Source organism: Scyliorhinus canicula, chromosome 3, assembly GCF_902713615.1.
Source record: "Scyliorhinus canicula chromosome 3, sScyCan1.1, whole genome shotgun sequence".
Lineage (NCBI taxonomy): Eukaryota > Metazoa > Chordata > Chondrichthyes > Carcharhiniformes > Scyliorhinidae > Scyliorhinus > Scyliorhinus canicula.
The window spans coordinates 238,405,608-238,419,550 of record NC_052148.1 but is presented as its reverse complement, the minus strand read 5'-3'; the positions used below and the strand labels follow the sequence as shown (position 1 = coordinate 238,419,550).

The 13,943-nt window shown below is 45.1% G+C and overlaps 1 pseudogene; it reads left to right on the top strand.

The window, feature by feature from the left end:
* The first annotated feature begins 6,581 nt into the window (after nt 1-6,581).
* On the top strand, nt 6,582-13,841 carry LOC119963666 (annotated as a pseudogene).
* The last annotated feature ends 102 nt before the right edge of the window (nt 13,842-13,943 follow it).

Genomic DNA, 13,943 nt, shown 5'->3' with positions numbered 1-13,943 from the left:
TGACATCAAGGCAGCATTTGACCGAGTATGGCATCGAGGAGCCCTAACTAAACGGGAGTCGATGGGAATCAGGAGGTAAACAGGATATCACTGTGGGTGTTCCTCGGGCTCGTGTCCAAGACCCAACCATCTTCAGCTGCTTCATCAATGACCTGCCTTCCATTAGAAGGTCAGAAGTGGGGATGTTTGCAGATGATTGCGCAATGATCAGCACCATTTGCGACTCCTCATAATGAGGAGTCAAAATGCAGCAAGACCTGGATAATATCCAGCCCTGGGCTGATAAGTGGCAAGTTACATTTGCGCCACACAAGTGGCAGGCAATGACCAGTTCCTACAAGAGAGGATCTAACCATCGCCCCCTGACATTCAATGACATTACCATACTGTGGCTACCAGGGAAGGTCAAAGGCTAGGAAGCCTACAGTGAGTAACTCACCTCCTGTCCATCATCTACAAGGCACAAGTCAGGAGTGTAATGGCATACTCTCAACTTGCCTGGATCAGTGTAGCTCCAACAACACTCAAGAAGCTTAACACCCTCCAGGACAAAGCAGCACGTTTGCTCCTCCTCCCACAAACATTCAAACCCTCAGTCACCAGCGAACAGTAGCAGCTGTGTGTTCCATCTACAAGATGCACTGCATCACCATGGTTCTTGACAAATCATATTGCAAACCCACAACCACTACCATCTAGAAGGACAAGAGGAGGGCAGCACGATGGCACAGTGGTTAGCACTGTTGCCCCACGGCACTGAGGTCCCAGGTTCGATCCTGGCTCTGGGTCACTGTCCGTGTGGAGTTTGCACATTCTCCCCGTGTTTGCTTGGGTTTCGCCCCCACAACCCAAAGATGTGCAGGTTAGGTGGATTGGCCATGCTAAATTGCCTCTTAATTGGAAAAAATGAATTGGGCACTCTAAAATTAAAAAATAAATAGAAGGACAAGAGCAGCCGATACCTGGTAAACCCACCACCACGAGGTTCCCCTCCAAGTCACCCACCACCCTGACTTCAAAATATATTGCCATTCCTGCCCTGTTACTGGGGCAAAATCCTGGACTCCCTCCCCAACAGCACAGTGGGCATATCTACACCTCGGGGATTGCAGGGCAAAGAAATGCTGGCCTAACCAGTGATGGCAACATCCCGTAAATGAATTTTTTAAAAAAATCACTGTTTCCAAATGCTATCCCAGTGAGCCAGAATCCACTTATGTTCCTATGAGGATGAAGTAGTGTTGGATTGTTTTCTGAGAAATATAAGGAATAGGAACTAGAGTTTTTGAGCCTGCTCCACTATTCAACAAAATCATGGCTGATGTTCTACCTCAATTCCACCTTCCCACGCTATCCATGCATTCTTTAATTCCCTCAGTACCCAAAATTATTCACCTCTGTTTTCAGTCTCCAGATTGGAAGTATCTACAGCAGAGGGTTGTAGATGCTCAAAGATTCAAAACCCTTACATGAAGAAATTTCTCCTCATCCCAGTTCTAAACATCTGACCCCTCATTCTGAAACTGACTCATTGTGTTGAAAACATACTGATCAAAAAGGGTCCGTCTACATTTCAGGAGTTCCCCTATTCTGTGCCCCTTTGCTGTTGTCCTAGTCCATATGAGGATAATTGAAGCTGTCCATTTATTATCACTCATTTAAAACTTCTGGAATCTTCCTGCAATTCGCCTGAAAATTTGTTCCTTTAGCTCCATCTTATTATTTTCTGGTCTGTTCTATACATCTGGAGATCTTGTGGAGCTGTGGGTAGCGCAAAGCTCTTGGTTCAAGTCCCATTCCAAGACTTGATGGCCAGGGGAGGTGTATCCATAACACAACCAAAAAAGTTGAGTGTCAAATTTGCAAACTTTCCAACATATGCCAAGGGTAGGTGGCAATTACTGGTCAGAAATATAAGGGAAATAAATTGAGCCTCCAGGCTACAACATGTATGTAAAAGTGTAAGTTACCACAACAACTCAGTCCTTCGTGGGATGGTTGGCTGGATGGCCAATGTGGATCAAATTGGTGGCAACGGCACAAGGGTTGGTCGCTATTTTGGCTACAGTGGATTTGGGACCTCCCTTCTAGCCCTAGCTGGAGTATAGATCACGGTGCCATCAGTTTGTTTAGAGAACTTAAGCGTACAGCTAGAAATGTAATAGACCCAGTATTATTTCTTCATGAAATCAGATGGATTCTGTACAAGTATGACATCCTGTTCCAGTGCTAAAACAATATTTTTGATCAATATTGCCATTGCTTCTTTTGTTCACTATCTTTCCTGACTATATTGTAGCTTGGAATTTTAAAAGTGCTCATATCTCCCCATGTTTTTATTAGATCTTTGTTATTTCCACTATATCATAGATCCAATTGGCTACTTGTGCCTTCAGCTATGTTTCCATATTATCCAGGTCCTTCCGGCAGCAGAACCGATCCCAATGTCTCATTCCAAGAACCCCCCACTCAAGCCCTTCACTCTGCACATTTCTCCAACCATATTGAGTTTCGGAGCCATGAGGTCATGTTGCAGTTGTACAAAACTCTGGTGCGGCCGCATTTGGAGTATTGTGTGCAGTTCTGGTCGCCACATCATAGGAAGGATGTGGAAGCATTGGAAAGGGTACAGAGGAGATTTACAAGAATGTTGCCTGGTATGGAGGGAAGATCATATGAGGAAAGGCTGAAGGACTTGAGGCTGTTTTTGTTAGAGAGAAGAAGGTTCAGAGGTGACTTAATTGAGGCATACAAGATGATTAGATAGGGTGGACATCGAGAGCCTTTTTCCTTGGATGGTGATGTCCAGCATGAGGGGACATAGCTTTAAATTGAGGGGAAATAGATATAGGACAGATGTCAGAGGGAGGTTCTTTACTCAGAGAGTAGTAAGGGCGTGGAATGCCCTGCCTGCAACAGTAGTGGACTCGTCAACACTAAACGCGTTCAAATGGTCATTGGATAGGCATATGGACGACAAGGGAATAGTGTAGAGGGACTTTAGAAGGGTTTCACAGGATGGCGCACCATCGAGGGCCGAAGGGCCTGTACTGCACTGTAATGTTCTATGTTCTATATGTTAATCTGTTTTAACACTCACGAGAATGTGGCATGAGGAGTATCCTGAGATCGCTGCCTTTGAAATCCTGTTCTTTAGCTCCTGAACCTCTGCCAGGTCTTAACTCTTAACGTTTTGATATCATTGGTTCCAACAATGAGGACAACGTCTGACTGTTACTCTGCACCCCGCTAGTCGCCTGCAAAATATTCTGCACTTATTCAGTGATGTCCTTTATCCCGGCATTGGGGAGACACCATATGATGCATCGTTTACAGTAACATTTGCAAAAATGCCAGATATCAAAATTCCAATGAGAACTGTGTTTCTAAACTTCACTGTGAGCCTCTTGGGCAGCACTTTAGCACAGTGGTTAGCAGTGTTGTTTCCCAGTTCCAGGGTCCCAGGTTCAATTGCCGACTTGGGTCACTGTCTGTGCGGAGTCTGCATGTTCTCCCCGTGTCTCCGGGTTTCCTCCCCAAGTCCAAAGATGTGAAGGTTAGGTGGATTGGCCATACTAAATTGCACTTTGATGGGCCGAATGGCCTCCTTCTGCACTGTAAATTCTATGATTCCCTGAATTGTGCCATGTTGCTATGGATTTGTTTTGAACTTCATTCATGTCATCAACTTCACTAATATCCAGCACCCCATTTATACACAGCATTCCTTGGCTCGCATTCTAATATTCCTGTCTTGCATCTGGATAACCTACTTGCTGCTCACTTATTCCAGTACAAAAACATTAAAATGGCTTTTTTATATGTCTATTTGAGGGAAATTCATGGTAAGCATCCTCTTTCAATTTACTTCAGCAGATTTTTTTCACTCGGACACCTTTTTCCCTGGTTGGCCTGGCTAATATTTATCCCTCACCCAACATCACAAAAAACAGATCATCTGTTCATCATTCTTACATGTCTGCTTGAGGGAGCCTACAGTGTACCTATCGCCTGCCAAATTTTCCATGACACTTTAGATATAGCCAATTTCATTGGCTGCAAAGCACCTCGAGATACCCTGATGTTACAAAAGATGCTATTCAAATGCAAGTCTTTCTTCTTCCTTTATTATCTTGCTGGCTCCAGCAGATCCATTTACTCTTTCAAACACCCTGTTTCATGCCTGCTGTGGCAGATAGTTCTAGGGAGGGGGCAGAGTGGTAGTCATGCAAGGTTCCTTCCCATGTCGTTTTCAAATATTGGGCTGCCAGATGACTAAAATTGCCTTTCTTTTGTCCAGCACATGAGAGCGGCACGGTAGCACAGTGGTTAGCACTGTTGCTTCACAGCGGCAGCACCTGGGTTCGATTACATGCTTGAGTCATTGTCTGTGCGGAGTCTGCACGTTCTCCCCATGTCTGCATGGGTTTCCTCTGGGTACTCCAGTTTCCTCCTATGTCCCGAAAGACGTGCTGTTAGGTGAATTGGACATTCTGAATTTCCCCTCAGTGTACCTGAACAGGCGCTGTACTATGGCGACTAGGAGATTTTCACAGTAACTTCATTGCAGCCTACGTGTGAGATTAATAAAGATTATTATCCAATTTTGTGCATTTCAAATCATAATAATGCACTTCACAACCGATTATTCTAGATTACAGGATGGGCCTCCAAGTGGACATGAAGATGATTCAGGAAATAGCAATCGACATTTATATTGAATCTTTACTGTAGTAAAATTTTCCAAGCATTATCAAAGAATATTCCACAACAAGCCACCTGAAGAGGAACTAGGGCAAGTCAAGAGCTTTCAAGAGCATCTTAAAGGGGGAGAGAGGTAGGACGTCAGAAAGAAGGGAATTCCAGACCTGTGGGCCTATGCAGCTGAAAGCATCGCCACCAACAGTGAATGAATAAAAATCAGGGTTGCATAAGGGTGGCATGGGGATATAGTGGTTAGCACTGTTGCTTTACAGTGCCAGGGATCCAGGTTTGAATCTGACCTTGGCGAATGGCTATCTGGAGTTTGTACCATCTCCCTGTGTGTGCATGGGTTTCCTCCCACAGTCCAAAAATGTGCAGGTGGATTGGTCATGTTAAATTGCCCCTAAGTGTCAAAAAAAGTTAGGTGGGGTAACAGGGATAGGGCCTAGATAAGGTGTTCTTTCGGAGAGCCAATGACCCAAATGTCCTCCTTCTGCACAGAAGGGATTCTATGATTCTGAGGGGCCAGAATTAGAGCAACATAAAGCTCTTGGAAGTTTGCAGAGCTAGGGCAAGTTACAAAGATATGACAGGACAAAGGAGTGAAAGGATTTAAGAGTAAACATGAAAAATTTAAAATCAAGGCATTGGCAGACAGGTACCTCAGTGAAAACAGAAATGATGGGTAAATCGGAGTTGGTACAAATTAGGCTCTGGGCAGCAGTGTTTTTGCTGAGCTGAAGTCTCCAGATGGTGCAAGGCCAGCAAAAAGAGCACTGAACTGTAAAATAGAGGGCTTTTCTTCCTTATTTCATACTGGAACAATATTCCATAGGCTTCTGCTTCCTTTATCTTTATTGCTGTATCATTTCACTTTGGGTTTTAATTCTGTATTCACTCCCTCACCTTTACCTCAGTTTGGTTATTATTCTTTGTCTTCTTTTGTTAGATTTATTTTCCAAGCGGTTGTTCGTTTCTTTAGTAAAGTACATGTGTTTCCTCCAGGTGCTCCAGTTTCCTCCCACAGTCCAAAGATGTGCAGGTTAGGTGGATTGGCCATGATAAATTGCCCTTAGTGTCCAAAAAGGTTTAGGTGGGGTTACTGGGATAGATTGGAGGTGTGGGCTTAAGTGGGATGGCCTCCTTCTGCACTGTAAATTTTATGCTTCTTTTTAAGAAAAAAGGCAAGTGTTCGCTTTCAGTACCTCAATATAAATTGATTATAATCCAGCTAGAGATGCTGTGAGAAAGTTTGGAAGAGTGCTCCAAATGTATTTTTTTGGCAAGTGTACACACAAAGATCCAACAGTTATGCTGGAGAGTTTGATACCAACTGTAATTTTCCATGGGAAAGAAACTGCTTGAGGTATTGGCTGAAGTTCCATTCTTGTTTATACTGCTTTGAGACCAGCTGTCATTTTCCCCTTATCCACATGTCAGCTGTCAGGCATGTTTATATTATCCAGAGACTGCATTTATAGATTTTGAACAAAAGTAGTTTCCATTTGCCATTTTATATCAACTCTTTGATTAATTGCAAGTTACCACAACCGTTGCTCACAACTATCCTCACCACATTCCACTCACTTTGCTAATCTAGTGTATGCCAAATGTTATTCTCTACCATAGCAAAATGGAAGAGGGCTATTAACCAACCAGAGAACTCCTTGCAAACTGTATCTAATACTATCGCTTTTAAAGATCATGCAACTGATTAGGAACTAAGATATTTCTAGGCTGAGAAAATCTCAAATGTAATTGCTTGGTCATAAAGCTGATTTAATTTTACAAATATCTTTGTTGAAAAACCTCACTCAAGTAAATCTGCATCACCTGCTACATGCAAGTTGGAACAATATCTTGGTCCAAGTACCAGGATGATAGCTAGCAGTGATGTAAACTACTTCTGTATCAGGTACAAACATCACAACAGTTAACATTATGATGCCTTTCCAGGGCTGGCATTTAATGTTCTGCAAGTATAAGCAACAGAAGGATTTCAGTCTAACAGCAAAGTTTTTTTTCCATACAGCAAGTGATGTGGCCCAGAAAAGTCAGGCAAACGTTTTGATTTAAAAAACATTATTTTTTATCTGCATTATTCTTCGATTTGAATTCTTTCTGATTAGTATCAGTATGCGAGGAGCTAAACACCACAGGCACATCGGTTATGTCTCAAAAAGTAGACCATAAGTCCAAGATCCAGGCATGCTCAATGGTATGGATGAGGTGTTAACTAGTATAAAGAATAGAGCTATCAAATATTTTTTTTAATTTTCTTGCCAGTCTCAAAAATTAACAAGCCTTTTGATATTGATAGAGGAAGAGCAATCTTTACTTGGAATTTCTTTTTGCTTGCACATGTCTTCTCAGGGAGTTGAAAGAATCAGGACTAGCTTGAGACATGGGTTAGAGCAGGGGTGGGCAAACTACGGCCCGCGGGCCGCATGCGGCCCGCCAAAGGTATTTCTGCGGCCCACCAAGTCATTAAAAAAAAAAAAAAATTTTTTAATTTTTTTTTTTTAATTTTTTTTAAGGTTAATGGGGGGGGGGCTGTTGGGTTACTTACTGGTATAGGGTGGATACGTTGACTTGAGTAGGGTGATCATTGCTCGGCACAACGTCAAGGGCCGAAGGGCCTGTTCTGTGCTGTACTGTTCTATGTTCTATATGAGGCGCCCAGAATCATAACCGGGTGAAGTAATTATTTTACTTAATATACTATGCGGCCCTTTGTGAATTGTGAATTTCTGAATGTGGCCCTTGCACGGAAAAGTTTGCCCACCCCTGGGTTAGAGTAAGCACACCCTGGGCAGAAAGTAATGAAAGTGGTGCATGCTATTGTCAAGGGTTGCTGGACAGATCTTAATTTTAGAAGAATAAGATGGACTGGTGGCATAGTACGAACACATATTACATCCTGGGCAATACAGGAAATAATTTATAATGGTAGCACATATTTCCTCACAGTACCTCAGCAAAGCAAGAGAGCCGAAGAGAGAGAGCGAGAGAGAGTGCAAGAGAGAGAGAGCGAGAGAGTGCAAGAGAGAGAGCGAGAGAGTGCAAGAGAGAGAGCAAGAGAGCGCAGGAGAGAGACTGCAAGAGAGCGCACGAGAGTGCAAGACAGAGCGTGAGAGATAGAGACAGAGACAGAGAAGAGGAGAGAGAGAAAGAGAGCGAGAGAGACAGAGAACAGAGAGAAGAGAAAGAGCTAGAGAGAGAAAACGCAAGACAGCACGAGAGAGTGAGAGCATGCGAGAGAGCGAGAGCGCACAAGAGAGAGCGAGTGAGCACGAGAGAGCGCAAGAGACATAGTGCGAGAGGGAGTGCGAGAGAGCATCAGAGAGAGCACGAGACAAAGAGACAGTGAAGAGTGAGAGAGAGAGCGAGAGAGAGTGCAAGAGAGAGAGCGAGAGAGTGCAAGAGAGAGAGCGAGAGAGTGCAAGAGAGCAAGAGAGCGCAGGAGAGAGACTGCAAGAGAGCGCACGAGAGTGCAAGGCAGAGCGCGAGAGATAGAGAGAGAGACAGAGAAGAGGAGAGAGAGAAAGAGAGCGAGAGAGACAGAGAACAGAGAAGAGAAAGAGCTAGAGAGAGAAAACGCAAGACAGCACGAGAGAGTGAGAGCATGCGAGAGAGCGAGAGCGCACGAGAGAGAGCGAGTGAGCACGAGAAAGAGAGCGCAAGAGACAGAGTGCGAGAGGGAGTGCGAGAGAGCATCAGAGAGAGCACGAGACAAAGAGACAGTGAAGAGTGAGAGAGAGAGCGCAAGAGTGGGAGCACGAGAGAGTGAGGGCGAGAGAGAGTCCGGGCGAGAGAGAGCACGCGAGAGAGTGAGATAGAGCGAGCACGAGAAAGAGAGCTAGATGGGGCTTTAGGTTATCATTTCCAGAAGACAATGCAGCCACTGCTCAATATTGCACTAAAATGCCAGCCTAGACATATGATCAAATCGCAAGCTTCTGACCCAGAGATGACAGCATCCGGTCAAACTGGAATGTTCGAGAGTCATTTACCCAAGAAAGACAAAATGGGGCATTGGGTCTCACCAGTGTAACAGGTTCTCACTATTGCTCAAGAATCTCTTAAACATGGTAAGAAGTCTTATAACACCAGGTTAAAGTCAAACAGGTTTGTTTCCAACACTAGCTTTCGGAGCACTGCTCCTTCCTCAGGTGAATGAAGAGGTATGTTCCAGAAACATATATATAGACAAATTCAAAGATGCAAAACAATGCTTAGAATGCGAGCATTTGCAGGTAATTCAGTCTTTACAGATCCAGAGATAGGGGTGACCCCAGGTTAAAGAGGTGTGAATTGTCTTAAGCCAGGACAGTTGGTAGGATTTTGCAAGCCCAGGCCAGATGGTGGGGGATGAATGTAATGCGACATGAATCCCAGGTCCCGGTTGAGGCCACACTCATGTGTGCGGAACTTGGATATGAGTTTCTGCTCTTAAATTTGGGAACTGGATGGTGGCTTCAGGACCGTGGACCTGGTGGTGGAGAACAGGGCAGATAAAAACGACAAGCTGGCAGAAGTGGAAAAGCAGAATAGTTACCTGAGGAAGTGACAGAAATAGAGATTTCACATTATTCCAGATGGCAACTGCTTGTACAGGGCTGTGAGTAAAGCTGCGTATGGCGACCAGAGCATGCACAAAGACCTGAGGGAGGAAACCCTCCTGCATACACTGTACAAAAACTGACTCACCCGAACTCACTTTCTCTCTTCTGCTTTCTTCGGTGGGGTTTAAACTAATTTGTCAGGGGGATGGGAAAACGAGTTGTAGTCCAGAAGCCAGTGTTGACAGTAGTGAGGTACTGAGGAGGATATCAAGGTCGCAGGAGTGTACCGGCAGACAGGAAGGTGGGTTGAATTGTGTCTACTTCAATGCAAGGAGCATTCGCAATAAGGTAGGTGAGCTTGGAGCGTGGATTGGTACCTGGGACTACGATATTGTGGGCATTACAGAGACATGGCTAGAACAGGGACAGGAATGATTGTTGGAAGTTCTGGGGTATAGATGTTTCAGTAAAAGTAGAGAAGGTGGTAAAAGAGATGAAGGAGTAGCATTGTTAATCAAGGATAGTTTAACGCGTGCAGAAAGGCAGTTCGAAGGGGATCTGCCTACTGAGGTAATATGGGCTGAAGTTAGAAATAGGAAAGGAGCGGTCACATTGTTAGGTGTTTTCTACAGGCCCCCAAATAGTAATAGAGATGTAGAGGAAGAAATTGCAAAACAGATTATGGATAGGTGTGGAGGTCTCAGGGTAGTTGTCATGGGTGACTTTAACTTTCCAAATATTGATTGGAACATCTATAGGTCGAACAGTTCGGATGGGACAGTTTTTGCAGTGTGTGCACAAGGGTTTCCTCATACAATATGTGGATATGCCGACAAGAGGTGGGGCCACATTGGATTTGGTACTGGGTAATGAACTGGGCCAAGTGTTTGATTTGTTTGTGGGAGAGCACTTTGGAGATAGTGATCACAATTCGGTGTCTTTCATTATTGCAATGGAGAGGGATAGGGCCATACGGCAGGGCAAGGTTTGTAATTGGGGGAGGGGCAATTATGATGCGATTAGGCAAGAATTAGGGAGCATAAGGTGGGAACAGAAACTCAGGGAAAGGCACAAAAAGTGGAGCTTGTTCCAGGAACAAATACTGTGTGTCCTTGATAGGTCCCTGTCAGGCAGGGATGGAATGGCTGTGTGAGGGAACCATGGTTCACAAAAGAGGTTGAATGTCTTGTCAAGAGGAAAAAGAAAGCGTATGTAAGGATGAGAAAACAAGGTTCAGTTGGGTCGCTTCAGGGTTACAAGGTAGCAAGGAATGAGCTGAAAAAAAGGGCTCAGGAGAGCTAAGAGGGGACATGAGAAGTCCTTGGCGGGTCGGATCAAGGAAAACCCCAAGGCTTTTTACTCTTATGTGAGAAATAAAAGAATGACCAGGTGAGGTTAGGGCCGGGCAAGGACAGTAGTGGGAACTTGTGCATGGAGTCAGAAGAGATTGGAGAGGCATTGAATGAATACTTTTCTTCAGTGTTCACCAAGGAGAGGGGCCATGTTTTTGAGGATGAGTGTGAGAGACAGGTGGGTAGGCTGGAGGAGGTAGATGTTCTGAGGAAGGATGTATTAGCAATTTTGAAAAACCTTAGGGTTGACAAGTCCTCTGGGTCAGATGGGATATATCCTAGGATTCTTTGGGGGGCAAAGGATGAGATTGCAGAGCCTTTGGCTTTGATCTTTGGGTCCTCACTGTCCATGGGGATAGTGCCAGAGGACTGGAGAGTGGCGAATGTTGTTCATCTGTTCAAGAAAGGGAATAGGAATGACCCTGGTAATTATAGGCCAGTTAGTCTTACTTCGGTGGTCGGTAGGTTAATGGAAAAGGTCCTGAAGGATAGGATTTGACCATTTGGAAAGATGCAGCTTAATCCGGGATAGTCAACACGGATTCGTGAAGAGTAAGTCTTGCCTCACAAATTTGATTGAATTCTTTGAGGAGGTAACTAAGTGTGTAGATGAAGGTGAAGCAGTCAATATCGTATACATGGATTTTAGTAAGGCGCTTGATAAGGTTCCCCATGGTCGGCTCATGAAGAAAGTAAGGAGATGTGGGATACAGGGAAATTTGGCCAATTGGATAAGTAACTGGCTATCACATAGAAGACAGAGGGTGGTGGTGGATGGAAAATTTTCATACTGGATACTAGTTACCAGTGGTGTACCACAGGGATCAGTGCTGGGTCCTCCTCTATTTGTGATTCAATGGCTTGGAGGAGGGAGCTGAAGGGTGGGTCAGTAAATTTGCTGATGACACCAAGATTGGTGGAGTAGTGGATGAGGTGGAGGGCTGTTGTAGGCTGCAAAGAGACATTAGTAGGATGCAGAGCTGGGCCACAAAATGGCAGATGGAGTTTAACCCTGATAAGTGAGAGGTGATTCATTTTGGTAGGAAAAATTTGAATGCAGATTACAGGGTCAACGGTAGGGTTCTGAGGAATGTGGAGGAACGGAGAGATCTTGGGGTTCATGTCCACAGATCTCTGAAGATTGCCACTCAAGTGGATAGAGCTGTGAAGAAAGCCTATAGTGTGTTAGCGTTTATTAACAGGGGTCTTGAGTTTAAGAGACGTGGGGCTAAGCTGCAACCGTTCATGACCCTGGTGAGACCACATTTGGAGTATTGTGTGCAGTTCTGGTCACGTCATTAAAGGAAGGATGTGGAAGCATTGGAAAGGGAGCAAAGGAGATTTACCAGGATGTTGCCTGGTTTCGAGGATAGGTCTTATGAGGAAAGGTTGAGGGAGCTCGGGCTTTTCTCTTCGGAGCGGAGGAGGATGAGAGGCGACTTAATAGAGGTTTATAAGATGATGAGGGGGATAGATAGAATGGATATTCAGAGACTATTTCCTCGGGTGGATGTAGCTGTTACAAAGGGGCATAACTATAAGGTTCAGGGTGGGAGATATAGGAGGGATGTTCAAGGTAGGTTCTTTACTCAGAGTGGTTAGGGTGTGCAATGGACTGCCTGCTGTGATAGTGGAGTTGGACACTTTAGGAACTTTCAAGCGGTTATTGGATAGGCACATGGAGCACACCAGAATGACAGGGAGTGGGATAGCTTGATCTTGGTTTCGGACAAGGCTCGGCACAACATCGAGGGCCGAAGGGCCTGTTCTGTGCTATGTTCTATGTTCTTCTATGAAACCGCCCATCACATCAAAGAGCACCTGGACGAGTTTAATCCCATCATTGAAGGGGACATTGGGGAGTTTTTGATCAACGCTGCCCAGGATGGGGCCTGGACTGGTTACCCAGAGCTACTGACTATGAGTCAGATGCTGAACGTATTTTTATTTTTTTAATAAACATTTTATTGAGGTATTTTTGGTATTGTAACAACAACAAAATAAACAATGTACATGAAACTACAAACATACTGCAAAAGCCATCTCCCTTCCTTACAGGTACCACCTTTATTAACCCACTACTCTAAGCTAAACTAACCCTCTCCCTCCGCCTTCCGCTGACGATTAATTTTGCACGAACGAACGGTTGCCACCTCCGGGTGAACCCTAACAGTGACCCTCTCAAGGCGAACTTGATTTTCCCCAAACCGAAAAAGCTAGCCATGTCAGATAACCAGGTCTCCGACTTTGGGGGCTTTGAGTCTCTCCAAGCTAATAGTATCTGTCTCCGGCCTACCAGGGGAAGCAAAGGTCAGAACGTCTGCCTTTCTCCTCCTGGATTCCCAGGTCTTCTGACACCCTGAAAATCGCCACCTCTGGACTCAGTGCCACCCTTGTTTTTAACACTGTGGACATGACATCTGCAAACCCCAGCCAAAATCCCCATAGCTTCGGACATGTCCAGAACATGTGGACATGGTTCGCTGGTCCTCCCGCACATTTTCCACACCTGTCTTCCACCCCAAAGAATCTGCTCATCCGGGCCACTGTCATGTAAGATGAACGACCTTGAATTGTATCAGGCTGAGCCTGGCACATGTTGCGGACGCGTTGACTCTACTCAACGCTTCTGCCCATAGACTATCCTCTGTCTCTCCTCCCACTTGCGCTTCAGCTCCTCGGTCTGCTTCTCCTCCGACCCCATAAGTTCCTTGTAAATGTCAGAGACGCTCCCTTCTCCTAACCACCCTCTGGAAACTACCCTGTCCTGAATTCCCCCTTAGTGGTAGGAGCGGGAAGGTTGACACCTGTTTACATAGGAAGTCCCGCACCTGCAGATACCTGAATTTGTTTCCCCCTCGCCAACCCAAACGTCTCCTCCAGCGCCCTCGTCAGATGCTGAACGTTAACATATACTTGACCACAAGAGGTAGCCTGGAAAGACCTACTGTTTCCAACATGGTCCATTGCCTTGGCCCAGAAGATCAATGAAAAGCCAGCATATGGCTGAGTTGGCTCAGCAATGGACATTATGACGCTGTGTTTGATCAGTCTTTACCGAACCCAGAGTATGAGGCCTGGTGCACAGACACATGTTGAGAGGAAACGAGACAAGCATATAGCGAAGTCCATGTCAGCTTCTCTTTCAAAAATGTACATCGGGCCATATGGTTGTTTTAAAGTCATTTCTCCCGCACTACAACGTATGATAGGTTTATAGAATCATAGAATTCAGTGCAGAAGGCCATTCGGCCCATCGAGTCTGCACCCGACGTATCTACCCTATCCCCGTAACCCAGTAACCCCCACTTAACATTTTTGA